The following is a 27,949-nucleotide window of genomic DNA, read 5'->3' as shown; positions in this document are numbered from 1 at the left end:
CAGCTGATTATGTATTGGTGTTCGCAAATTAATTTAAAGTGTACCAGTGTACCAATCAATTTAATCAGTGTAAAATGATTACTTTGGGGTGTACTGCCCTATGGGAACATTGTGCAACAACCAAAACTGTCTATTCAAATTTGTTATGAAGGGATACATGGAGTCCATACAAGATCACGCAGTTTTCTTCCATCCATCCTGTACAAACTTAATCAGGTATTACTAATTAACTGGCTCCACTGACATTGTTCCATTGTTGCACAATGTTGCTATTTGACAACATATATCATTTTTGAATAAAAACACAATACATTTATTGAACCAAGATTTACATGAGAGCAACAGGAAATAACCAATTAGATACTCTTTCTGTATTTTTTAAATGCTGCAAATGACTGAAATAAATATTCTTCAGGTGACTGAAGGTCGTACACACGGTGGGAAAGAGTAAGACTTGAGAGGGGTTTAAATGTCATGTGACCTCCTCATCCAAGCGCATAACTGATTAAAACAAAACCCCACCTTCTATGGAAAGGCCAATCAGGGTTAACATTTTGTAAATATTACAAAGTTATAAAGAACAGGTATGTTGCCAAATGGCTACCCCATGCACTAAAGGGTTAAGGTAATGCATTTTCATCAATATTTATCCAAAGTTATCTTTACATTGACAAGAAATTCACACTGTTTTATCACAAAAATATTCATACACATATTTTTGATTAAAGCCGGGATGGAAAGCAAGCTACCTAAGATGTAGAAACCTAATGCCAAAAGTTAAAGGACCTCAGAGAACAAAAAAATGTTACTTTAACCAGTGCCAACTACATCGACTATGTTATGACATAGTGTGTTAACAATATGTTACCTGCAGTGTAATGGGGCAAGAGGCTGAAGACAAAACGGACTACGCTGAACGGATATTAAATGCACAGCACAAAAGTCACAGCACACGAAGGCACTACGGAGCACATACACAAACACACGTGAATCAGAAACACAATCAGATCTGCTGTACTCACCTGCCACCAACAGGAAACTGATCACAGCTAATATGCTGCATAACACTCAGTCCGGGACATGCATACACAGTTCCTAATTGTGACTATTTGCTGGAACAAAACATTAGTTTGATTGTGACTCATTAGGGTGTGCGCACACACGCGCACGCACACACACACACACACACACACACACACACGCGCGCGCACACACAGACACACAAATGCACACCATAACTCATAATGCCTCCCGTTCACACCACATTTTTGCCCTCGACTACTTTGACTACTTATTCTCTCAGTAGTCTTTTGTGCTATAATGTACCCAAGAAAACCCCTCCACATTTTTTTTAGTATTTTCACAAGATTTCCAAAAGAGGTTTATACTTATCTTTATGCTATTTCTGCTGAGAGTTTTTTGCCTTTACTTATTGTTTTCAGAGGACTGTTTTCCTAGTATGGCAGAAAAAGAAGAGGATTTGCCATCTCTCTTGATGAACACTTCCCTTTGCCAAGGCTACACAATCATCTCAATTATTTTTGAATCTACATACAGAACTAGCTCTACATCACAATACACGTGCCAGATATTTGTAAGTACAATGCTAAAAATATTATGATCACATTTTAAAATTCCCTATTCATTTAAATGTTATGGAGCCAGGTATCAGCAGATCAACGGCTTAAGTTCTGAGTATTTAAGATGTGTTTAAAGGGACAGTTCATGCCAAAATCAAACATAAACACTTTTCCGCTAGCCTGCAGTGCTATTTATCAGATGTTTTAATAATGGTACTGGATGCAACTTGGCTTGTTGTGCTTAAAGTGCAACAACACATTATGAAAACAGTCCTAATATGCCACTAAATAATGATACTTATGCAGCAGCTAGAAGCACTTCAGCCAGTGATGTGCTGGAGACACGCTGCTCCATTATATTTAATAAAAAAATATGATGAGTTTTCAACTTGGGGTAAACTGTCCCTTTAAAAGTAATGTGTAAAAACTTCTTTAACCACATTTTGGAAGCTAAACCCATCTGTAAAACACAAAAAACAAATACATTTTCAAAAACGAGGCGAGACTGACACATCTGTTCAACTGACAGACAGGGGGAAGACAGAAAGAGACTGGTCAGAGAGAGAGGGCAGGAGGTGAATGATAAATGCTGCAGGGATGGAGAGAAACATGCAGATATACACACAAACACACACACATGCACACATTCCCCAACCAACACTTTCAGGAGCCGTCTAACACACACATGCTGGCAAAAGCTGTGAGAAACACATCCACAGTGACACACTCATCGATTTGCCTTTGCTTTCTATCACTCAACAGACAGTTATGTGACAATTCCAAGAAACAGGCTTCGTACATGTGTATATTTAGATTGTGTCTGAGTGTGTGTGTGTGTGTGTGTGTGTGTGTGTGTGTGTGTGTGAACGGGGGCTTGTGCGTCATCTCACCCACGGGCCGTCTGTGTTCTTGGACCCCTTCTGTCATCCAGACACTAGTCAATGTAAATGAGTGTTAGTGTGTGTGTTTGTGTCTAAGATCATGCATGTGTGCAGACATGGTTCCTTTGCACTTCTAAACGTGTTTGTGTGCGTGTGTGTATATATGTGCGTGTGTGTGTCTAGTGGCAAGTGTATTCTTTTTGGACATGTAATTGAGTTAGCTCTGTCTGTGCTGTTATTACTTGATAGCTTTTTTTCTGCAGTGCTCACACACGGGCACACACACACGCACACACACGCACACAGGGACCCTGCAGACTGGTTGCGGACTTTATTCTTCGTGGCATGCAATAAGCAGCATGCTAGTTTCCAATCACTCTCATTGCCTTCTGACTCACCCTCTGCGCCACTCTCCCCTCTTTCATCCTTTCCCTCCCTGATCCAATCAGCCCTTGCTCCCTCTCCCCTCTTCCTTCTTCTTCTTCTGCCTTCTGCTAATCACATTCAACCTCTGACTTTTCCTCTCATCTTCTTCTCTCCCTCTAAGGCCTTATCTGCTGCCCTCCACTCCTCCTTTCCACACTTTCTTTGCACTTTCACCTCTCTCTCTATCCATTCTTTTCACTCTTGCCTACCCGCTTGCTTGCTCTCTCCTCTGCAAGAGACATAATGCCCACATACCTGCTGAGACTAATTTAGGTTGCCTTGGATACACAGTGCATCTAGTTCCTTGGCTTGGCATTAAGAAACCGTGGGTGTTGTGTGTACACGTGTGCACGTGTTTATTTTGGCTCAGGAAGTACAATTTTATTACTATATTTGGATTGAAACTGCTGACATCATAGATTTAATACTTAGAAATATTAAAGGGCCATTCCAGTCAATTTAGTATTGCACTTTTATAAAGTTGAGCTACTCCAAAGAGACACATTAAAAATTAGAATTAATGTTTGGCAGTTGTATGCCTCCACATGTCCACACGTCTGTAAAAACACGGATGCATCACACACATTTTCCTCACGGCAGCACAGATTTGTGGACTGTTTGCCTGATGACGGTCTTGTACCGAAACGTGACATCAATACAATGATTTCTGAAAGTTATACAGTTTGCAGGAGTTTTTCTCTGAGTCGTGTTCTGCTCACCCCTCTCCTACGCAGCTGTTTGAAAATAGATGTGTGACGTTTTCTTTTGTTCTGGACTTTCACCATCGAAATCCAGTAAGTTCATTGTTGAGTCCAAGTGAATGTTTGTGCCAAATTTCAAGAAATTCTCTTAAGAGGTTCTTAAGATATTGTGGTCATGGAAATGAGACAAATTTCAAGGTCACAGTGACCTTGACTTTTGACCACCAAAATCTAATCATTTCATTATTGAATCCAAGTGGATGTTTGTGCCAAATTTGCCGAAATTCCCTACAGGTGTTCTTGAGATATCATGTTCACAGGAATGGGATGGAAGGATAACCTGAAAACATAATGCCACCATGGGACTAACATTACATGGGCATGTCTGTAAAGGAGAGACTCATGGGTACCCACAGAACCCATTTTTATTCTGATATCTTGAGGTCAGAGGTCAAGGGACCCCGCTGAAATGCCCATGCTTTTTAACTTTAACTTTGAAGCTTTATTCCACTCCCTTTCCTGAGGTCCTCTAATTCCATATAATACCAGTATCATTAATTTAGCTTTATAACTCAGTCAAGTACAGCCTCTTAAAGATGGAAATGTCGATCTGCAATTAACACGAGTTACAACATTAATGCATTAATCACCGACCTTTATCACATCGCCATTACCACATCAACACTGACAGCCCTAGTTGAGATCAATACAGCCAAAACCTTCTGGCGTGTCAAGGTCCAAAATACTGGATCCTACACTTCCCACAATGCTACTTGGCATAGCAGACCTTCTCTGCTTGGTAATAAATTACTTCTTTTAAACAGCATACCACAGAGTTTTACAAAGTAGTTCTCTCCAAGCTTGAGCTGAGATGACCTCGATGACATTATCAGGTAATACTTGTGTCCCATTGAATTCATATTTTGTGCTTTCGAATGATTTGTGTCTTGAAATTAAACATTTGTGCAGATGAATAATAAAAATAAAAGAACTGTAACACATAACCAACATGTTGGTAGCATTCTAGCGTGATTATGAGGGCAGGAGGTAGGCAGAGTGAACACACACACACACACACACACACACACACAGTTGGAGGAAAATCACTACCAGCGCAGATTTGCTGCAACCTCTACCACATAAAACCCAATTATTCAAATCACTCCTCATTTGTTATGCAAGGTGACAGCTATGTATGGGTGTAAAGGGTAAAACAGCCTACCATTAATGCCTCAATTTTGCACAGTCATGCCAGTGAGGCCAACCCCCATTTTGTGTGTTTGCACTCCCCCATTTATTTTGTAGCTTCATGCGTAAGTGAGAGATTCAATTAGAAATGCCTGGCTGTGTTTGAAACCACCATCTTAATTAGATTAGAATTAATATAGATAGGCAAATCTGACTATTCAGCTCTTCTGCTTTTTAAACAGAAACTTTGGGAGGCAGAGGGAGGGGCCAGATGCAGTATGCAGTTTACTGAATGCACAGTGCAGAACAAAAGGAAGGTCAGAGGTTTTAAAAGGTTGTGCCAAAAACTTTGGATCACAATTTTAGATAGCTGACATTCATTCTCAGTATATTTAAACTCTATCATAATGTTTCAGGGCAGTTGAGCTTAGTTTGGTTTGGTTATTCAGCAACAGATAAAAAAATACAATAAATAGGGTTGCCAGCTTAACCCTTTGAAACCTGGAGTGACATCTTTTTTTTCTGGCGCTGCTTTCATATGCCTTTTACAACTGTGTAAATCTTTGAACCATGAGCAAATTCCAAAAAACTGTGAAACTGGCAGTAAGCAACTTGGTAAGAGATATTCCACAAACTGCAAGAAATTTGTATATTTAGGAGTTCATTTGAAAAATGTGCAGGGAGAAAGAAAAGAACTAGGAAAAATCTACGTTTATGAGAATTTAAAATTATGTTACAAAATTCTTATAATTCTTTAAGCACTTTTCCCAGGTCATTTCCTTGTGGTTTTTAAATCTTTCTTTTCAGGTCATTTTCTGGCTATGTCTAATGTCTGGCTAATTTTTGTCTAATTTCTTCATTTGTTGCTCATTGCCTTCTTCCCACTTTTTTGAAAGGAATCAAGCCATTTTGCTTGGGTTTCAAAGGAATAATATACAAGTAACTAGTTATAATATAGCAATTAATTTTGATAATATGGCGATTTAGTAAAACCCCAGATGAAAAGACCAATTTTCAAACCAGAAATCTAGCTCTCTGAATGAGTGGTTCTTCACATATCTTGTGTTTAGTCACTCTTTGATTAGAGTGAGCACATCACAGTGGAAGTAGGCTCAGTTATCTTAGATAAGATGACAAAAATATCTATATTTAATATCTGTGGTCAGGCAGTAACCTCTATCATATTTTAGATGAACGACTGACTCATGCTGCAGTATTTGAATTCTTCTCCAAAGCCAAGATTGACCAAGTGATAAATTTGACCCATTTAATTCTAGAAAGTGGCACAGCAGAATTCACTGGCGCCCACTCCAAAACGTTTGGTGATGGATGATGGCTGAAGTAGGAACTAGATGCAGCAATATTTGGCAAACTGAAATATGCTAAAGTCTATATCATACTGGTGCTGAGCTGCCACAACAGCTCATCAAAGTAGAAAGGTCACAAACTGGACCAAAAGTTAACAGTTTATTACAGAGACACATTTCTAAGATCAGTCCTGCTTACATCTGGTACAAGCGTCCTGTGCAGTGGCAGAGCTTGTCTTTAACCTCTTTGCAAACAGGAGGTCAGGTACTGGGTGCTAGTCTTGTGTCTAGTCTGTGCCAAATGTCATGAGTGCACAAACAAGTTGCATCTAAGGTTGCTAAGTGACCATGACCAGCACCATATCGTAGTACTAATAACAGAAATCCTGAGTGCAGAGCTGATCTTCTTTCAGCTGTTTCTTAAGTATTGGGTCTAAAATATAGTCTGTGGAACAGATGTAAAGCAGAACAGAGTAGCTCTACCTTAAAATGATCAACTTCTTCCATATTTATCACTGATATTTACAAAAGGAAGGATGGATATCTGCCAGCTGTGATTGGTTGTTTCTTGTCACATGCGATGCATGCTGTTTCATCCCAAAACACAAAGTCTGTTTATCTAAAAATGGGTTTTTGGGAATGCATGTGGGTTGCGTCAGCCATCATGGCTTATGAGGGTGCCTGCTGCGTATCTCCATTGAAAACAATAGAAATAAGCAAGCAAAAAACGCAGCGTATGCACTGTCTGCTTACACCTGGCATTACAATGTGTCTCTCCTTGGGCTGGGAATCGTTTATAAAAAAACAAAATAACAAACCAGTATTGATATCAGCACCCAGAGTACTACATTAGAACAGAAGCATTCGGTTGCACTAATTACCCACCAGATACCACAGTCATGTAGTTTAACCTTACTTTTGCACATTTTTTAGGCATCTTGACACACTGAACTGCCAGCTCCATCAATACACCATGTTTAACTTCACCATGCCACACACTGTGTGGGTTACTGCCGCAGTAGTGGGCCAATTACATATCGCATATCATCGAAGAATGCTTGCTATGAGTGGCTGTAAAAAACTATACAAATAGTCTTCTGTTTCTAGATCTGGGTACAAAATACATAAAACTGGTATTATTTGACTGGAGAAGTCTTGATACTACTTGGTTTTGATTTATTTCAGTCAATATTTGAAGAGATTTTGTTGAAGATTAAGATAAGCCTTTATTGTCCCACATAGCAGAAATGTACCTCAGACATTCGAGAGAATACAGTTAAGTTCAATCAGTGTATTGGTGCATGAATCAGTACATACTTCCACCTATGCAGAGGATCACAACTGAATCATGGTCCATCAATGTGGCCCAGGACTGTGGTCTGAGTGATCACATCTCAAGAAGCATTTAGGACACACTGGGTGCATTCACACCTGTACTTAAAGCTGTTTCCTTGTGATACAGCTACCTATGACATATATATAACAGGTTTAAATAGGGCAATAGAGTCTGCATACTACATTTGTTTTGTGGAAAGGTTTTTATCCATGGCAGCACAGGTATTTAAACAGATAATAGGATAACTTTTTCTATTTTTGCAATTCTCAGGCTCTAAATTCCCTTAAAGTTCAAACACAATCAAGACGGTTTGCAACTGGCCAGGGAAACGAATTAGCTCTTTAAAGCTGTCCAAAGTTGGTGTATACACACAAAAGCTCAGAGCGGATTTACCTCATCCTTATCACTGCGATCCTATTGAAATTAACAGATTTCGGAAATTATCTCTTAGTGCAGCTGCAGATAAAAGGGGAAACGAGAAAGGAAAAGGCATCACACGAGAGAATGGAGTAAAGTGGAAGAAGTAAAGGGTAAAAAACTAACAAGACAAATTGGCCCCCTAAAGACAGCAAAAAAACATTGGTGGAGTATTAAAACCAACAATGCATCTGTAAATGTTTCCTCTGATACTTAATATGGCCATCTCCATTCCCTCAGCACACTCTAACTGTAGCATCTTCTTGCTCTCTCCCCTCCCGCCTCCCCAATCCTCCAGTCATTAATCTATCTATCCCTCCTCCGCTTCCTTCATTTTAATGTGTTGTCTATGCTAATGAGATGTAAAAGGAGGTGATGTTTATGTAAATGTGCTGTAGCGGCGTCGGCGGCGGTCCCGGGCGAGCAGGCAAAGCGCCTCGTCTCGTACTCAATCACTGCGTTTGCTTGTCGAGTAACGACGGTTGTGACACCCGTCTTATGGCTGCAGTACAATGTCTGCTTAATGAGGTGTAATGGTGGTTTCACACACACAGCCGCATACACACAAACAGGCCAGAACAATCAACAGAGTTATTATGCAAAAGCAGCCTCGGCATCCCTCTTTAATCGCTTCTGGAGAGTGTGTGATGTATGTTTAATGTTTCTTAAGGGAGTAACATTAAAACCCACAAGCTCAACTGGGATATTTTTCTGCATTCAAAAGCAGTGCAGAGTAAAGAAGAAGAAAGTCATCTAATGCCATTTAGTGGACTTGTTGTTAATTGTGCATAGCTAGGACTTTTCCAAGGCCCAAATAAGGTTTCTGATTTAGGTCAGAACTCTTGGTGTTAATCTGCTCAGATTCTGAGGCCTACAGTAAGTCTTTTGATTGCATTTTTCTTTGTCTCCATGTTTGGTGCAGGTGTGGTGATATAAAAACTCATAAAGTTGAGTTCTTGAATCATGTGTTTCTGGGTTATTGCTGTTAATAGTACAGTTAGTTCAAGTATATTGTGATGTGGCAATTTGAAATTTTTTGAAGTTGTACATGCACACCAAAGCTTTCAATATCCTACAAAATATACACACTAGGTTTGGCGGTATCAAGCTGATACGGTATACCAGGGTATTTAGAAATCCAAAAGGTATGATTTTTCAATACCACAAAGTACAGGCGCTCCTCCTTCTTTTAAACCAATGAGGAGATGCTGTATTAAGGTAATCCATTGTAGGGAACAGCACACGCCACCAGAGGTTAGTGTCTACTGGTGGAGCAGGCATGAAAGATGGTGATTGTTAGTGGTTGGGATAACATTACAGGACTTGTAAAAAAGAAAAATGCACACAAATAACTTGATGTTGAAATTAATTCAACTACAAAAAAGAGTTTATTAGCCTAGGGATTTTAATCAACACATTATCTCCATTTAGTCCCCTGATGTGTCAGTATCCGCCACAGCAACAGTTGTCATTGAATCTTCCAGCAAGGAGGGCCCTTAATTTTTTACTATTTACTATCCCATAGGCCGTAAGTATTTAAACCCATAAAGACTTATCAGATTAGATAAAATGCATGTTAGAAACACAACACTGTAGGCTAGACATTGATAAATGTGCTACAATGACTTCAGTAGCTCAGTTTTATATTCTTTTTTCTTTACACAAATACTGCCAAATACCATATACACTGGTGAAATGTCAGAGAGGTATGAGGGCATGGAAAAATAGATACCGCCAAAGCTTAATGTGTGCTTGCATCCTTGTTCTGAGTATTTTTGTCTTGCTGGAGGCTGAAACTGCTGCACTTGCTTGGTTCCCTCCACTTCTACAGACACACAACTTCTGGAGCCAGCAATACCTTAGATCGAAGGGAAGACTACAAGTGTAAATTGATCCAAACCTCTGCTTCTACCTGCACGATAACGTGGCTACACAACTGGTGAGTGAAGGCTAGGGGCACAGACCTTTTTTGTCAGTCTTAACATTGAACTTTTTTACAACAACTTCCAACTCTTTGATCAATACAGCTTATCATCTTAAACCCAACACACACACATTCAGAGATCGATACTATGTCCCCAACATCAACTTTAATAAATGCATTAGGGTCTTGAGATTGGATTTATTTTGCTTGTTCTCCATGGGGTCACTCATCCTGTCTGTCTTATCGGAGCCAGCCAACTACAGTCAGATTCATGGTTTCTGGGAGTTTGACCCCAAACTTTGCTGTCAAGGCAACAGCCTCTCCTGGAACTAATGGCCTGAAATGAATCAATAATGAAACAGGAAATGGAGGGATCAGTAGTGCAGTGACTGAGTGCAGTGGCCGTATCTGTTGAACTGAGGATTCTGACAGATGTTTTAGACCTGTCGATAAAAGGATTGAATTGATACCAACACCACCAGATACAAATACAGCAAAATAAAATTGCTCGTAGAACAATGTGTTTCTGTCAGGGTAAGACAGTTATGAGTTTCATTCAAGGCCAATTCCAAGATTTAAAATATGTCTAATGCCAGATTGATGAAAGTGAAGTAATCCCTGTTGAAACAGCGGGGTAATACCGAACTAAAACGCATGCAAAATGTGTTATGGTATGACAGGCTGTTTAATTTGATAGGACAGAAAGGAAAGATTCTGATTTTATTTATACGTCTACTAGTGCAGGTTGAGCTCACAATTCTGGAAAAGTCTTAATTTCATAGAGTTTTAAGAAAAAAACGGGTTTGCCATCCCTATTAGTGATTGAAGTAAACAATAGGTCATAAGAAGTTGAAGGTTCTGGAGATTTTACAACAGGCAAAGTAGGACATAAACATGGAAAATCATAGGTTCTTAACCATTGTCTTTAATGTACTAAAAATTAAAGATATTAATTCTTTAAGCATATATCGGTATTAATATTTGGGGGATTACAATTCCTGTTATGGTAACACATATCACCATCAGTATGTTTTTACAGAGTTTTTTTTTTTTTTTAAATAAAAATAAATGTTTCTGATATATTTTTACAGCTGAGAACTAAAATAGTCAACACTCTCTGGTGGAAAAACAATGTAAATCTGACATAGTTTCTAAATAATCTTAAAGATCTATAGCCCCTCTGAATTGCAGTACTGCTACTTATTTGCCAAAATATATGCCAATATCACATATAAGTAAATTATGGCCAATAATATTAGCAAGACAAACTGGGACTGAAAAAAATGTTAAGATTTTTACTATTTTAAATCATTAATAATTCAATTACTTGTTTTCATTTATCAAGTTCACCCTTGTTTCTATTTTTCTGGCTACAGTATGTCATCCTGCGTTGGATTTCTTTAAATGGTCATCTGCTCCAGGCACGCTAAAGCAAGTATTTTTATTATGTAGCCTACACTGCTACATGAAGCTGCATGTTAACATCTGTGAAATATGTTATCTTGATTGTCGATGTTGTTAATTTCCCAATTTTGGATAAAATTTCTGCTGGGAACATGTTTGATTGTGTTTATAGGCTTTCATTGGTGATTTTTCAAAAAGGAAAGTGCAGCTTTTCTTCATTTTGGTCCTTTTCTGGCCGCAAGTATAATGCTAAAGTCCCCTTTTTTTTGAGGGGGGCTTAAAGAGAGTGTTCCAGTACAGACAGTATGAGGAAAATAAAGTGTTTTTGAACATAAAAGCACCTAATCATTTTCTAGTAAAAAACACGAAATACATCTACAAGTAGTCTCCTTTAAAATAAACTTCAAAGAGCTGAAATGTTTTCACTTGGCATTAAAAATGGCTCTGGAGTGGGACCAATTGTTTGAACTACTGATTAGATGCTTCTGTTTTATGATTCTCAATTACGCAACAGTCAAACACTGGTGATGATGACAATGATGATGAACAAAATTAGCTCTGGATCAACACTGAGGCTGAGAGATGATGTGATCGAGAAAGCAGCGGCATGATTTCTCCAGTGGCACACACACATACTACAGACACACACACACACACACACACACACACACACACACGCAGAGTCAAGAAAGGCAGATGGTGGCACTGATGATAACAATAACAGTCCATCAGCTCAAGTGTCCGTGAGTAAGTTTGTGTGCATGTGGTTTAAATGTGTTGGGGAAATGTGTTTTCGTGTGTGTGTGCGTGTGTGTGTGTGTGTTTAGCCCGATCACACGGGGGAGAGGTAAGACGTTTCATTTCCTGGATGAAAGCCTAGTGAACCAAAAGCCAAGGGACCTGCTGCTAACTCTCGGCACTGCTTCTCTCGTTCTCTCTCATCTGCCTCTCTCATTCCATCTCAATTGATTTTATCCGTCCAATCCCCAGACCTCTGCCATCAACTCCCCCTCTCTCTCTTTCTTTTAGTTCTTTCCCTTCCTCCTCTCTCTTTTTGTTTCTCCTGCCTCTGGCCCCCCTCCCACGTTAAGGTCCTCCTTCTCCTTTAAATCATCTTTCCATTTGCGCTCTGCATCCGTTCGTTCCTCTTTCTCTCTCTTTACTTTGCCCGTGCAGCCCCCGCCACCCCCCCTACTTCCCCAGCCACCCATCTCTGCTGATGCCGAGTCAGCACTTCCGTTCTGCAGTCCTCTGCAGACACACAACTGTGCTGATTTACACTTTCATATCCAGGGGTAACCAATTTCAGAGCATTTCCATTGCACATGCGTTTGCTATTCTTTTAACTGACAGCACATGCACACAGTATACGCGTGCAATATCTATCGTACATAATAAGGTTACAGGCGGTGTGTGTGTGCATATGGAAGTGGAGAAATGAAGAAAACACGCCATCAATCTTGGGAGAAACAAAAAGTGTTGAAAGTTGCACACACACTGCACACAGTTGATGAAAAACCCACATGCATGCATGCGTGCGTGTGTGTTTGTGTGTGTGTGTGGCGCCGAGGCACATTCATCTGCTCTTAAGCAGCAGAAAAGAAGAGAGACATTGATCATCAGGCTTGTCCGCAGCTTGCACTGCCTAATCAGAACCATTCATCTCCCCAATCTCACACACACACACACACACACACACACACACACACAAAGCACACACACAAAGCACACAACTAAACTAAGATGTTCAGAGCTCTTTATTACTTTCCATTAGAGCCTGAGGCTAGCTATAATAAGGCCAGGCTGCGGGAGTTAGTCTTTTCTGCCACGAAGAAACACAGTGGAATGAGAATTATATGCACACAAAGATATTTTTCATGTTGGCTTTTGATTAATATGAAGCCAGGAGGTGAGAGAGCGTGTTTTTGTGTGCATGTTTGCGGGCGCTGCTTTGCAAACTGCAGGATCATCAGACTTTCCTCTTTCTTTTGCCCTCAGACACACACACACTCACAGCTGGAATCTGCAGAGACACACTGCAAGATTTTTTTATGTCGCATTAATGTCGCAAAGCCGGGGAGACTTTTCTCAAGCACTTAATAAAGTTGAAGCAACACTCACTGACCACTTATTAAAGATTAATGATGGAGTAGTAATGCAGCAGTTTTAGCGTGAGGATCGAGGGGTAGTTGGTAGTTGAAAGGGCAGACTGGGAATGAGATATAGCCGTTTTTTTGGCTTGCTTGTTTACCGGAGATAAAGTCCTGGGCTGGAGCTTCCAGAACATACGGGTACCCTGACCCTGGAGGACAAATAAACCACACAACATAGTTAAACACAGGTAGTGTGCTTCTTTGTAAATGTGTGTGTATTCATTTTCTGGATATACAGTTTCTTCCTTGGACGATCCTTCATTTTATACAAGTTTCCTGTCCTTCAGTGAAAAAAAATCTCTATTTATCCATTTTTCTACATAACATTATTAGTTTGTGATTGATGTAAGCGCTGTGCAAACTCAGCAGCACGACAAATGAACGAGCAGCGGAGGAGAGAGGAGAGGGATGGCGGAGTGATGGAGAATGCAAATCCCTCGACAGGGAAGGATAACCGATGGAAGAGTGGTGATGAGATGAAGAGGAGGAGGAGGTGGAGGGGAGAGTGGGAGATAAGGAGGGAGAAAATAAGATGGAAGAGAAGGAAATATAAAAAGAGGAAATAAAAGACGGGCAGTTTAATAGGAAGTGTGGGTAATGAATGATTTAGCACTTGTGGAGATCACGCAGAGTAGAACATACACCAATAAAGTAATAATGGATGACAACTGCCACTGGCCAATATTTATTTTTTTTAATTTCAAAGTTAAACCGTGCCCTAGGACAGCAATCGTCCAATCATAACTACAGTAACTGGGCACAACAGGCCTTTTATTTTTTACACATGCTGAAACAGTGTGCATTAAGGCTCTAATAAGAGCAATATTCGCAATGTAAAGAATTTGGAGGATCCAAAATCCAAAACACAAAAGAACTGTTCTGTTCTGTGAATATTGTCAAGCCCAACTAACTAGCCTGCTGCCTAGCATTATTTCCAAAGACACTGGATCTGTCATTCAGGACCCCAGGAAGTGTGCCGGGCTTTGAGGCTAAATTTTTTAGCGGCCAAACAGTGGAGTTACAACTCCTGATTCCTGTAAAGTGATGACTTATAGAGAAAGTCTAGAGGATCTGCAGAATTAAATCATTTTATCCCCGTTCAAGTTAGCCGGCTCGGTCAGCAGAAGCCTCTAGTGCATCTGATCTATGGCCGCTTTAGAGGCAAGGCGGATCATCTGGCTAATTTTATGCACAGCGGTTGAACGTTTTTGTCTTCATGCGCCGCTGAGCAACTTTGGTAGGAATGAACGGGTACTGCATCCAACACTGTATCTAGTTCTCCTTATACATCTATGCTGTCATGAAGTAATGGTATAATTTCGGAACTCGGTCTCACACTTATACCGTATATCCTGGTGAAAATTCACAAAGGTATGAAGTGATGCAATATTAAATACCCCCCAAGCCAAATCTGTACTGTGTGAGAATAAAAAGCTTGACAGGTGTGGCAACAGATACTGCTGGGGATTGTGCTCAGCAAGGTCTGGTAAATTACCAATTTTTGGACCAAAATATGTTTGACATTCATCACTTTAAAAATATCTAATACACAAATTGTGTATTATCACAAACCAGTTAAGACCTTCTCTGAGGCATTCTCACAATAAATCAAGTTATGATGACATAGACTCTTTATCAAAATTCAAATTAGAATCATTTTGGGCGAAAGAATTTGTCTGTGTTGTATTGATCAGTATATTGAAAGTAACCAGTCAAACTGCATCACATCCATCATCTCAGGTGTCAAAAAACTTCAGGAAATTCAGCTTCTTCCAATCCTCTTTGGAAAAACAGATATATTTGCAAATCAACAAAGTGACATAATCAAAAACTTTAAGGAATGATGCTGAAAAGATTAAAAAAAAAAAAAAAGTTTTCCGATCTCATCCAAGTCAGGATGTAAACCTGCAAAGTATGGAAAAAATGTGTGTGTGTGAGAGAGTGCTGTGGCTCTGGGCTCACTAATGATTACAGAGTAATAACTCAGAACCATGGGGCTAAGATGGATAGAGAGAGGGGGATACACCAATACACACACACACACACACACACACACACACACACACACACACAAACATAAACACACATTTCAGATTATACCCAGTGGAGAAAAGGAGGTATAGGGGCAGGTGATGGATTGCAGACTGAGAGAGAAGTGAAGAGAGCTGAGAGGAAAGAAAGAATGGAGAGGAGAAAAAAAGTGGTGGGGTGAGGAGAGGAAAAAGGAAGGAAAAATAGGAGGAGATGGGGTGAGGAAAGTAGAAAAAAGTGAGAGGAGATAAGAAATAAAGGAAAAGAAAAGAAAGGTGGGAGAAGGAAACAAAGACGAACAGAGGGAACTGTGAGAGGAAAAGGAAAGTAAATAAGTGCCTGTTAGAATATAAAGGAGCAGAAATGATTAAACGAGATCGAAAGAAATAAGAAAGTTGCAAAACAATGAAGAAAGTTGGATGTTGACTTCTTAATAACCATCGATTTTACAGTGAGAGAAGCCGGCTATAAAAGCCACAGGTTGATACCAAAATCCAAACATATAAAAACTGATGACGCCATTAATAAAACGTTGGTTGCATGGTTACAGCTACAGTAAAAACTGTCAACAGCTCACAGAGCTTATTGATTTGTAAACCTGTAGAAGCTCTGTGGAGAAATTCACCTTAAACTGCAGGTAATTAAGAAATAAATCTGCTGTCGCTGTATCCAACCACTGACTGTGTTCAGTATAAAAGTGGGTATACTACAGTATGATCTCCAGACAGTGACCACTGCGAAAATAAATATATTCTATTAATTATGTTTCATTTACCTCTCCTGTCTTCACCAGTTTATTACTGTGTGAAGAACAACTCCTCCTCCTCCTCCTCCTCTCTACAGCTCTGCTGTACACTGAATTCCCCCTGCGCTTTCCCCATTCTTCATCCTTTACTGTCTCACATTTCTGGAAATCATCCAGTAGGTGGACAGAAACTCTACCTGGGTAGCATTACTCTCAAAAACTGCTCCCAGCAGATTTAGAAACTTGATGACTTTGGAAACCCGGTGAGTCCCTCAGTGACAGTATCGCTGCTGGAAAAATCGTCTCTCTCCTCACTGCCGAGAGGAGACAGGTGGGGTATGTGCAGAGAGGAGGTCACGCAAAACTGTCATGGAAACTGAAATAATGTACCCAGAATAGGATTCCCTCAGTCAAACTACAGTCTGTGCATACTGAGAGATCCCCTCAAACAATGCATGCTGATCATGTACAAAGTAAATTTAGCAGTAAATTTATTCAACTCATCATTTCAAGTCAAAAGACTCCAATTCAGAAGAACTCATTTTACTATGTTAGGGCTGGGCTAAGAGGGGAAAATGAGTGGAGGAGGATTATTTTTATTTTGCATGTTCATAATAAAGTCAAATTGTCAAGAATAAAGTCAAAATTTCATAGCTTTCAGTATTCGTATCAGGCAAAATAAATATATAAGAGGAGGAAGATATATATTTTGCATTTCAAGAATACAGTGAACATGATGCATTTTCCAGTAAATCTCTACATAGTCCCAATACTTCACCAAACTGCGTTTATGTGCTTAAAGAGAGAACGAAAGTACAACCTCACCAATTCATCTACACAAGGCTTTCTGTAGAGGAAGCTGTGCTAACGCAAGTAGTTCAACTTTATTATTGGCATTTTGGATTTATTTTCCATATTTCTACTTTATCCCATATTTTGACTTCATTCTCAATATTTTCTCTTATTTCTTTTTCTTACGCCTGACACGAATACTGAAAGTTCACCTTCATTCTTAATATATTATTCTCAACATTTTGACTCTGTTGCCAACATTTTGATTTAATTCTTGACATTCTGACTTTATTTTTGGGATTTAGATCTTATTCTCGTAATGCCAATTAAAAATAAAAATTAAAAAAATTCCCCTTCTAATTTTTCCCCGCATGGTTGATCCTGATACTCTTTGGTATAGTTCTGAAGGGGAAATGAAAGTGAAATTCTAACATTAAGTTGAATTAACTTAAAATGAACTAAATATATTTATATTTATATTTATATAGAGTGACTCATAAAAGATCAGTTGATTCCATTTAATTACTGTACAATGTTTTACTGCAAACTCTGTTGCCTATAGTCAGAAGCAGATTGGCTGATTAAGAAAAAATGGTTTAAATTTAGTCAAAAAAATAAATAAATAAATAATGCAACCACTGTTTGTCTGGTTTCTTTGTTGAAAAGCAATAACACTCGTGACAAGAACATCCTTCATCTGTCCGAGGCCCGTCCCACACAATGCACCAGCTCTCGTCTCTAATTGGTAAGTTCCCACTTGTTGTGAGTTGTTATAACTCCAGGAACGCTAATTTAGACATCTGGGGCCTTGGGACACGTGTGTGAATATTAAATATTATGTAACCATTGTGATGTTCCCAGCTACGGCTGTTACAGGTGTCGTCTTTGCTGAAACCTGCCGGCCCACAGATGACATAATCAATGTAAGCTAGCACTGTGGCTGGTGACCACTGTCTCTGCTGACACACACATTGGACCAGCGCCACATCCTCTGTAGTAAAGCAATACAAGACCACACACACACACACACACACACACACACACAATCTGCTCGAGTGGCACTGAATCAAATATTGATCAGTGGCCCAGGTCTCCTTGGTTACTTGATATATTAAAGTGAAAGTTCCCTCCCTCCCTCTCGCTCTCTCATACATACAAAGACACAACATCACACACAACACACACGAGCAACAGTGTAGCAGGCGTGAGTCAATTGTGTAACTTCCTGGACTTGGCTGCTAGCTGAATGTGAATGACGTCTGAACACTCCCACAGTGCGTCAGCGTGGCACACAATACACACATCGGCCGGGCACACACTCACGTAGCTTATGTATTTTTTCAAAAAGCACATCTGTGTGTGTTTTAGTGAGTGCATGTAAATGGTGTGTGTTCTTCAATCACCAGGTTAATGATGCCCGAACACTGCACTTGTGGATTTAGTAAATGCGGTCCACTCTGAAATGAAGTGTGTCATAAACCGTAATCCAATCACACAGTCTCCGCTACATTACCTTGGTCGCAGTTTTAATTTAGAAACTTTAAGTGTTTCAAGCCACAGGTAGAAAATATAACCACCAGCTCTCAGCTGTGTGAAAGGAGCTTTTTGTGATGGGAACATTATAATGTCAGTGGGTGCAAAACGTACAGCGTGGCCATCAAGTGGATTAATCATGCTTTAAGTGTTGGAACTACAGTTAATGTTGCCTCTGAATGCTGTTCATTAATGGATCAGAAGATCGAATACCATTTGACTATAAATATCTATGCGGGCATTTCATGTCTTGGACACACCAGAAAACAAGAAACAACGAAGAGAGTCGCAACAAGGATGGATTACTACTACAAATAGTCATTGGTTGCAGCCCTATACATTCTCTACTATTAAAGCAAATGGACACTGAGCTTTGGCTTTCATTTGGAGTTGCTTTTTGGCCACATGAGGAATTGAAGTCTATCAACTTTTTTTTTGCTCAGTTTTGGTCTCCACCAACTCTTTAAGAAGATATCTGGGTCTAAAACAATGGACGTAGCCATCGTGACACCTCTTACTGGTTTGTGGGCTCTCATTTTGAACCCCGAGTTTGGCATTTTGGCGGTCGCCATCTTGGATATTTGGAGACAGAGCTCATTTTTTGGACGAGAGGGTGAGGCTGTGAGGAAGCCAGAGAACCTGATACTCAAGCAGCCACATGCTTAATTATGCATAATTTTTAGGGGTGAGAATCTTCGAGGGGCCCATAATATGATGCTATCAAGATACTTTAGTCCAAATACAATAGTATTACATTGCAATTTTATATGTTTTTCAGTTTGATGAGTGGCATATACTACGATATGCAATATATCACCTTTTTTCAACCCTAAGATGTTACCAAAAAAAACAAAAAAAAGTTCTTCAACATCTGTTTGATTGAATAAGATTGGGTTTTAAAGATAAAACTTTTTCCACTTCAATCATTTTTATTGCAGCAAAATGTATGTAGTGGTCTGAGAAAGCTATTCATTTTATAATTCTAGTAGGCTACCAAAGGTTTAATTTGTATTTGCAGTATTAATTATTTAGATTATTTGAAAAAATCGATACTCCATGTTTCGATACAATATTGGAAGAGATCAGAAAGCTATGCTGTATTGATTCCCCCCTCCAAATAACTTTCAGCCTTTATTAAGTTAAAACTGGTAAGTTTTATTGAAATTAATCCCCAGTAAACCTGTCATAAAGGGGGAAACCAGCTATAGAGATGAAAAGCATTTTTTGTAACAAGCCAAAAGCATGGGGGTGGCCACTCAAAGAACTGCAGTGTTTGACACTTTTGCTTTGGCTTCATTTTTCAGCCCAAAAAGCTGCAACTCTCATTAGCTGCTGGATAAAAAGTATAACTTTTTTCACCACCTCTCAATTTGCCTGCTATTTTTGGAAAAATAGATGATAATTCTCTTTGAGTCTGTCACCGTAGGCAGCATATTTCACAGTACACAATGTTACACTGTCCATTGCGATTATAGAAATATTGATTTGTGGTTCAAAAAGAAGATTGGCTTCTGCCATATCATGGCCAAATTCTATGTAATGCAATAAATGTGTACTTAATCTTCCTCTTCTTTTAGTTTAATTGGCCAGCTACAAACCAATGTTAAAGGTTCATGCCACCACCTACTGTAGCTGGATATCTGTAATCTGCTAAGTAAATATCGCTGTATTCCTATGACTCACCTCAACTGACAGCACCCACTTTGTCCTTAAAAGCATGAGCACCCACCGAGTTTGATTTGTGTTTTTACTTCAGTTTACAGAGAACGGTACCAGTAGAGTAGCACTGTGGGTGTGTGTGACCATTGTGACTATTGATGAGGAGGCAGACAGCGAGGACAGGAGTGAATCTTTTAACACGGCACCTGACAACTGAAACTGACAGCATTAAGACAGTCTGATAAAGCAGAGGAAACGGGATTTTCCTTCCATCTTTTTATCCTCCTCTTAATCACATAATTCCCTAATTTCTGCTCGTTTATACTGCTTGATTTATATTTTATTCATGTTTACCCAAGAGGTTGAGTGTTTTCCGATATTTCTTTGGTAGTCTTGTTGGTTTTACAGTCCAATAAAGGTAATTCTGAATTTTAATTCTGAATGTGTTTTCCTAATCCTTGCTAAACGCTTGTGACAACATGTCAGAGGCGATTATAAAACTGGGAACACACACACGCACACACACCTGCAGGTGCACTCTTATTGACTTACGATCTCACATACCTGGACACACAAACAGGTGTGCACAAGACACATAGTGCTGCACTCCACACAGGTCACCAAAGTGACAAAAGGGTTTAATGTGATTGGTTAATAAGCATCAAACTGTACATGTGTGTGCACGGGAGCACGTGTGTGTGACCCGTGACAAATATTTCCATTGCCCACCTGGACCTGCCATTAGCCTATCAGGCGCTTTTCTGGTCTGCCATTTTACACTACGAAAGGATGGGTGAGTGGAGGAATAAAGACTGGAGGAAGAAGTGAAGGAGACGAAGAAAGAGGAAAGATAAGGAGATGAAAATAGAGAGGAGGAGACCCGGAAAGCAAAAGACAAAAAAATGAAAGGAACGCCAAGAAGACAAGAGCATGTGAGCAACTGTTGGTCGCTAGGCGCCTGCCGGTCACCATAGCAACATGTGGCGCCATGCTGAGCTCCTGCTGACATCACACCTGTTGAAGCAAAAACCTGTGTGTGTGTTTATGTGTGTGTGTGTGTGTGTGTGTGTGTGTCTTGGAACCAATTAAATGACATAGCGGTGCAGGTGGATGGAGGGAGAGGAACAGAGGGGGGAAAGAAAAAAGAAATAGACAGCTGTGTATATTTCATCACATCGTAGACACAGCTGCTTAAACTGTGTGTGTGTGTGTGTGTGTGTGTGTGTGTGTGTGTGTGTGTGTGTGTGTGTGTGTGTGTGCCCTTGCATGTGGACGGGTGTGTGTGTGTCCCTTCTGGGATGCTGGGAGCCCATGTGGGAGCCTGTGACATCAGCAGTGAGAGTGAATGACAGTTGCCTGAAGCCTGACTGTTTCTGCGCGCACACACACACACACACACACACACACACACACACACACACACACATGCACACACGTTACGAAAGCTTGAGGTGACCCCCGCCCCAACAGAGACAAAGAAAGAAAGACAGATTGAGATAGAGAGATAAAAATAGATTTTTCATTATCTGAATGTTTCTTTTTGTTTCTCTTCTGTTACGAACATGACAAGAACATCATCATTATTCTTTTTAGAATAATTAATGCCAAAAAATGTGCGATTAAGCTGAGAAAAAAAACGGACAGAGAAAAAGAAACGGTGAAAAGAAAAAAAAAGAAGCAACGGAACTGATGTAAATTTGCTATGGCAACTCCCATCAGATCACAAAGTCACATCTGTGGATAAATAAAGCTTGACTGGGAATTGAATTGGTGCATCACTGTGAGTTACCTTTTACTGCTGCGCTGTGTGTGTGTGTGTGTGTGTGTGTGTGTGTGTGTGTGTGTGTGTGTGTGTGTGTGTGTGTTTGTGTGTGGGGCAGGGTAAGTTCCTCTTGTCAGCTGAATTTTTTATGTCCGTTCTCATGGCTGAGCTCCTTTAACAGAATTTGTTACGCTGCACACAGGCACAACACACACAGACACAGACACACACACACACACACACACACACAAACACACACACAGGGTAAAGTAATCACACTGGGTGTGTAATCCTTACCTTTTAACCTTATCTGGTGTTGGGATTCAATCTAAAATGGTCAGTCTCAAATTAGATGCAGTGTCTTTATGCTACAGACCTTTAAAGCATGAAAACATACACAGAAAATTCAAATGTTTTACATGAGATAATCAATTAGAAGGAATTCAGTGGCTACGTGGGGATATAATAATAGAGTAACCTCACCCAAAAATTTAAATTGCATGTGAAATGGCAAAATAAATAAATAAATAAATGGATTGTGGAAGAATATACACGTGTGTCCAGTTCATGCATTAGGAACAGGCTGGCTGAGGAGATGCTCACTGACTTCCAGAGATTGCACACCTGAGCACAAGCACACATGCATGCATACACACACACACACACACACACACACACACACACACACACACACCAACAGACAAAGAGAGGACAGCCGCGATCACGAGGTCCTTGTCTTTCTACCCACACTCTTCTACCTCCAGCTTCCCTTCAAATGCTGCTGCTGCTGTGAAGCTCAATGCTGCGCCCTGCTGGTCAGCTGACACAATAACAATCTTTCCCAGAGGACTTCACTGGGTGATTGGACAGCCAACAGCCGGTGAAAACACCGTATGTTCATTCTTGGACCACTTGTTTTCCAGTTTATGGTCTCCAAACGAAGGCACTGTGGGTATAAAAACACATTGGGCTTTGCTGCTTAAAGTTGCTAGTTTCTCTTACAAGGCCAGGATATTTTACCCCCTGTATTTGTAGCCATAAGTTCTTTAAAACCCAATGAATTTAGAGGATGTTGTAGACACCAAATTCAAAACTGAGGCAACTACCCCAGCTTTCTTTGACAATAATGGACAGCAAAAAAGCTATGGACATAAAAAGCTATGCACTTTATGTTGCAAACATCAGTGACTGGAACATTCAGTTCCTGTGGTATTTGTATCTTTTATATTGCTATAGATATCCTGGTAGGCTGATATCCCTTAAAATCAGTTTTAGCAGATTTAACATAATCTTTGAACAACACTGCAGAGTTGGAAGTGTTTGTAATTACTTGGGCTGTAACTGAATAGTTAATGTGTTTGTACCCAACCAATAAGGTCCAATATGTTATGTATGCTCCATTTTTAAGGTGGTGTAAATGTTAATTAGAAATATACTTCAAAATTCTCTGAATTCTGATTGTTTGCTACTTTGTTTACAGAATTTAATTGTACTTTTGCTTTCAATGCTGAATTACATTTAATATGATAAAATTCCTTTTGATACTTAAGAACCGCAAATATCACATACTTTGAAACATTTAATCAAGTAGTATTATATCAGGTGACTTTAACTTCTACCAAAGTAATTTTCAGGGAATATAGCTGTACTTTTACTCAGGTATGGCTCTCAGGTACTTCATTCACCACTGCTCAGAATATACTCTAGTTAAACACTTACTGATACACTTTTTTTCTACTAAATACAAAGATAAACCATATGATCTCGTAACATTATAATAACCACAACCACTGAAGCATTAAGTCCCACATACTTCACTGATATCAAAACTGAGCTGAATGTCTAAGTTGCAAACTGCTCTGACACATAACTGCAGTTAGAAAACAGGTAAAGCAGCTTTATGTCATTACTGCAAGGACCAGCCCTACGTAAATGTCTATCTTTTAAATGGTGATTCAGAAAAAGTCTGATCTTGAGAAAATGTACAGTTCCTAACAAAAAGATCCACTCAGCTCTTCCACAGCTTTGGAAAGGGCAAAGGTGCCCTGGCCGATGATGCACGGCTGGGCTCTGCCTCATGGGGGAATGATAGATGTGGAGTATGGCTGTAGGAGGAGAACCAGTCAAGCTTTAAAAGTCAACAGTTAAAAGCTAAAATGAATAAACTCTAAAAGGCGTTATATTGGGCTCCAGCACTGCAGTGGTTTGTTTAAGCTGCAGATTTGTCAGAGAGACCTTTGAGGTATATATAAATAAAAAGAAAGTTACAGCCAGTAAACTTTCCCTACTACAAACTGTGCAAACAGGTACAGTTAAGATTTTCTGACTTTTGCATTTGAAAGGTAGAACAATTCAGCCATTGAATTAAAACTGTACCTTAAGTGTTATGGCTTTGATTTAATCTGTGCTAAACGTGTGGTTCAATGTAAGACTTAAAAATGACAGGTATTATTAAAAATGTACAAACGTCACATAGTCAAATTCTGGTTATAACTTAATTTATACTAAATATTTATACTACGTGCTGGCTTCGTTATGCAGTATGAACCTTAAAGGAATTCTTCAGCCCCCAATAATCATTTGTATATCAACTACTCACCTGTGTTAAGTCAAATTTGGGAAGTTTGTTTGTTTGTTTTCAATATGCCTCCCCAGTGGAGAAAAATCCCAAAACACAGAAAATTCTTGATAAAATTAAGTTTTAAGGGTCCATGTTTATTAAAAAAAACAAAAAGAAAAACACAACATCCATTTAAAAACTCACAATTTGTGCAGTATAATCAAAGGTTGTTAAATGCAGTCTATAATGACTTGAATTCATCAGAAATTTTCTATAATTTTAGATTCTTCATTCAGTCACTAATTAATAATTCATTACTTGATCATTGACTAATTCAGGTGGGGGTTGAAGTATTCTTTTAATGTCCTAGCCTAATACAAGCCTAATGTTTTGTGCCTTATAACCTCAGATATAGACAGTTTGTTCTTTGCCAGTTTAGTTCACACCAAGTCCCAAAAACTTAAAATATCTGAAATCTGAAAAGGGACATATTTTTCATACTGCAGCATTAAAGCCAGCGTACTGAGCATAGTCAACATATTAAAACAATGTACAGACCACTGAACTGCCTGCAGCATCTTGTAACTGAAAGACACTCAGTCTGCGACATCGCGGGCCATAATTACAGAGACGCTACCTGTTGTTGGAGCTGCACTGCTGTCATTACATTTCCTGCGAACAATGCCTGCAGCTGCTGGGACTGCCTGACTATTGGAAGAGTTGTACCGGCACATAAGAAACACACACACACACACACACGCACGCACGCACGCACGCACACACACACGCACACACTCTTTTAACACACAGTTAAAATGATGACAGCTCCTCCAGGGCCAGAGAGTGCAGATGATAGGCTGGAGATTCTGCTGCCGGCTGCACAATTCAGCATCATTAAACACCAGCAAATGAAAAGAAAAATGTGTGTATGTTTTTCCGTGTGTGTGTGTGTGTGTGTGTGTGTGTGAGAGAGAGAGCAAATATAAATAACAAAACAGTATGTGTGAGCAATGATAAAGAGAAATTGTGCCAATCCAAGAAGAGAATACTCTGTATTTGGGTGTGTATGTAAGCTAAAGTGAGCATCTCCACAGCAGCTGCAGTCATAACCCACAGCAGTGATGAATAGGAATGTGTGTGTGTGTGTGTGTGTGTGTGTGTGTGTGTGTGTGTAACTTAATATTTACATATATTTTCAGGCAGTCACCTCTCATTTTATGCCTTTACCTCACTCTCTGTGTGTGTTTATATTTCCCCTTCTTCTCCTGCAGAGAGAAATGTGTGTGGCTGCACTACAATCCAGATCAAATCTCTTGTGCTCCAAGCTTCCTGCTGAGGGACAAATCAATTCGATCCCTGGCGTTTTTGGTGTCCTGATCCTTACAAAGAGGGTGAGAGGAGGAGGAAGAGGGAGATGGAAAGCTGACTCATCAGCTGCCAGTGAAACAACAGCAAAACTCATCACTGAGATGAGAGCAGAGGACACACACGCAAACTCTTACGCACACACACACATGGATCTGCAGCATTTAGGACTGAAGAGTGTGGCAGATTACAGCTGGGTGCGCTGAACTCTTCTCAACAGTAGAGGGCGCTCCTTTTACACACAGCAGGAAGCTGCGCCGCAACAAATGTGACAAATATGCTCAACAGCATTTCAGCAGTGACTTGATACAGTCTTTTGATCTCTCATATTTCAGAAATACAGGGAAAATGCCAGGTTAGCAAAAACTGCCCAGGGTGACTTGCCTTCTGGCTGACAGTTATCTTACCTACAGATACTGTTAACATCAACCCCATCCCTTCACTTTTGGTGACTTTATTCAATATTCTTAACATAAAAAAGCACCTAACAAGACATTATTGTCTTTATGTCACTGCTTTGCTCAGGAAGAAATAGTCCTCAAAAGTGCAGTTAGTAAGTTTTATGAGAATAACTTTTCGTCATATTTGCTGGAAATGTCACTTTATTCTGAAAGACGTACATGAGACAGTTTGTGAAAAAAAAGTCCCTCCTCTTCTTTTTATTGCCTCTAATGGCATGTAAGATGCACCAAAAGAACCATACAGGGCCGAGGAGTCTCAAACGCAGCTGTCAATCACTGCTCGTGGCCTGCTGACCAACTGTCAAGTTAGGCAGCACTGATCAAATATGAATCACGATTATCTGGCTGCATTGCCTATTTCTAGCCTCCAATGTTGTCAGAAGCATGTTTTAGTGTACTATTTAGCTGCAAAATGAGAAAGTTTGTGACCCAGCTGCCACATTGGATGTTGACTGGACACACTGGATGCACTGCCCACCAACTTTCTCATTTTTCAACTGAACAGCACATTGAAATATATTTCTGAAAACATCTGAGGTCAGAAATAAGCGATACAACAGCATTTTAAGTCATATTTGACCACCACTGACTGGACTGACCACAGTTCAGAAGCATTTTTGGCATGATTGACTGCTGCTTAGAGACTCCTTTGGTTGGTTTTGTTCACATGCAATAAGGCTGATAACAACATGTGGAGCCACACACTGACTTTCTATTTTTGGAGCACTGTTGGAATACAAATACCATTTAGTTATTCACTGCACCACACTCAGAGCCCAGAGCGTACTCTGGGTACAGAGGGAGCAATAGAATGCCAGGTGCGGTGTAAGTGAAACTGAACCACTCGTTGCACTGGCTCTAAAAGTCTGCATTCATTGCCTCTGCAGCAGCTGTGATCGGATCAAGCGATCAATTATCCACCCCGCGACTCTACCTCCACAAACTGCTGCTGAGGGGAAAAAAAACTCATGAAAAGTTCAGCCTGTTCTGCGTTCACAGACACAGAATGACTGCCAAGCACATATTCTACTTCTGTGGGAAAACACTGTTAAAAGAAATTATGGGAACAGCCAATATAAAACCAGGATGCATGCTGTTTAGATTTGCTCTGATTTCTCAGTAAAAATATGAATGGAGACGAGGAAAAAAAGCATGAAAGAGAGACACAAAGACAGAAAAAAAGAGACAAGAAGAGAGACAAAGCTAGTGATGTGATATCTGGTGGCAAGTCCAGGCTGGTCAGCTTGACCACAAACACACACACACACACACACACACACACACACACAAACACACACCCATTATGCTATGTGTTATGTGAAGTAAAATGCCTTCTCCAATCTACCACATACATCTGAATGACATTCCCTACCTGTGTACGGCCTGTTTTATACACAATCTTATCTAATATCTCAGACACACACACACACACACACACACACAAAAACATTGTTATCATTATCACCAGCAACAGTGCAAAGAGAAAGGTGGCGGGATTTTCATATGAATCCACTCGTGCATTTAAAAACTGGATCCATTCACAGCAAAGGATTGTCATTGTGGCGATTGTTCAGCTCTGCAGCATTTCTTCACCTCTCCTTTCTATCCCACTGTCCAACATGATCAGTGCTCCCACAGCAAAAAGCAGTTAGGCAGTAAGTGTGCTGTAAAGCAGCAAAGTGCCTTTAGAATTACATATCCAACATTTCAAAGGATGTTCCCCC

The 27,949-nt window shown here is 39.9% G+C and overlaps 1 protein-coding gene across 2 annotated transcripts in view; it reads right to left on the bottom strand.

The window, feature by feature from the left end:
• Positions 1-27,949, bottom strand: part of clcn2c (chloride channel 2c) — a 164,760-nt gene that overhangs the window by 84,229 nt on the left and 52,582 nt on the right. The gene's annotated exons all lie outside the window — the stretch shown is intronic.

The sequence above is a fragment of the Plectropomus leopardus genome, chromosome 5 (assembly GCF_008729295.1).
Source record: "Plectropomus leopardus isolate mb chromosome 5, YSFRI_Pleo_2.0, whole genome shotgun sequence".
Taxonomy (NCBI): Eukaryota; Metazoa; Chordata; class Actinopteri; order Perciformes; family Serranidae; genus Plectropomus; species Plectropomus leopardus.
Note: the sequence above shows the minus strand (reverse complement) of the source record. Positions and strands in the feature narration are given on the sequence as shown.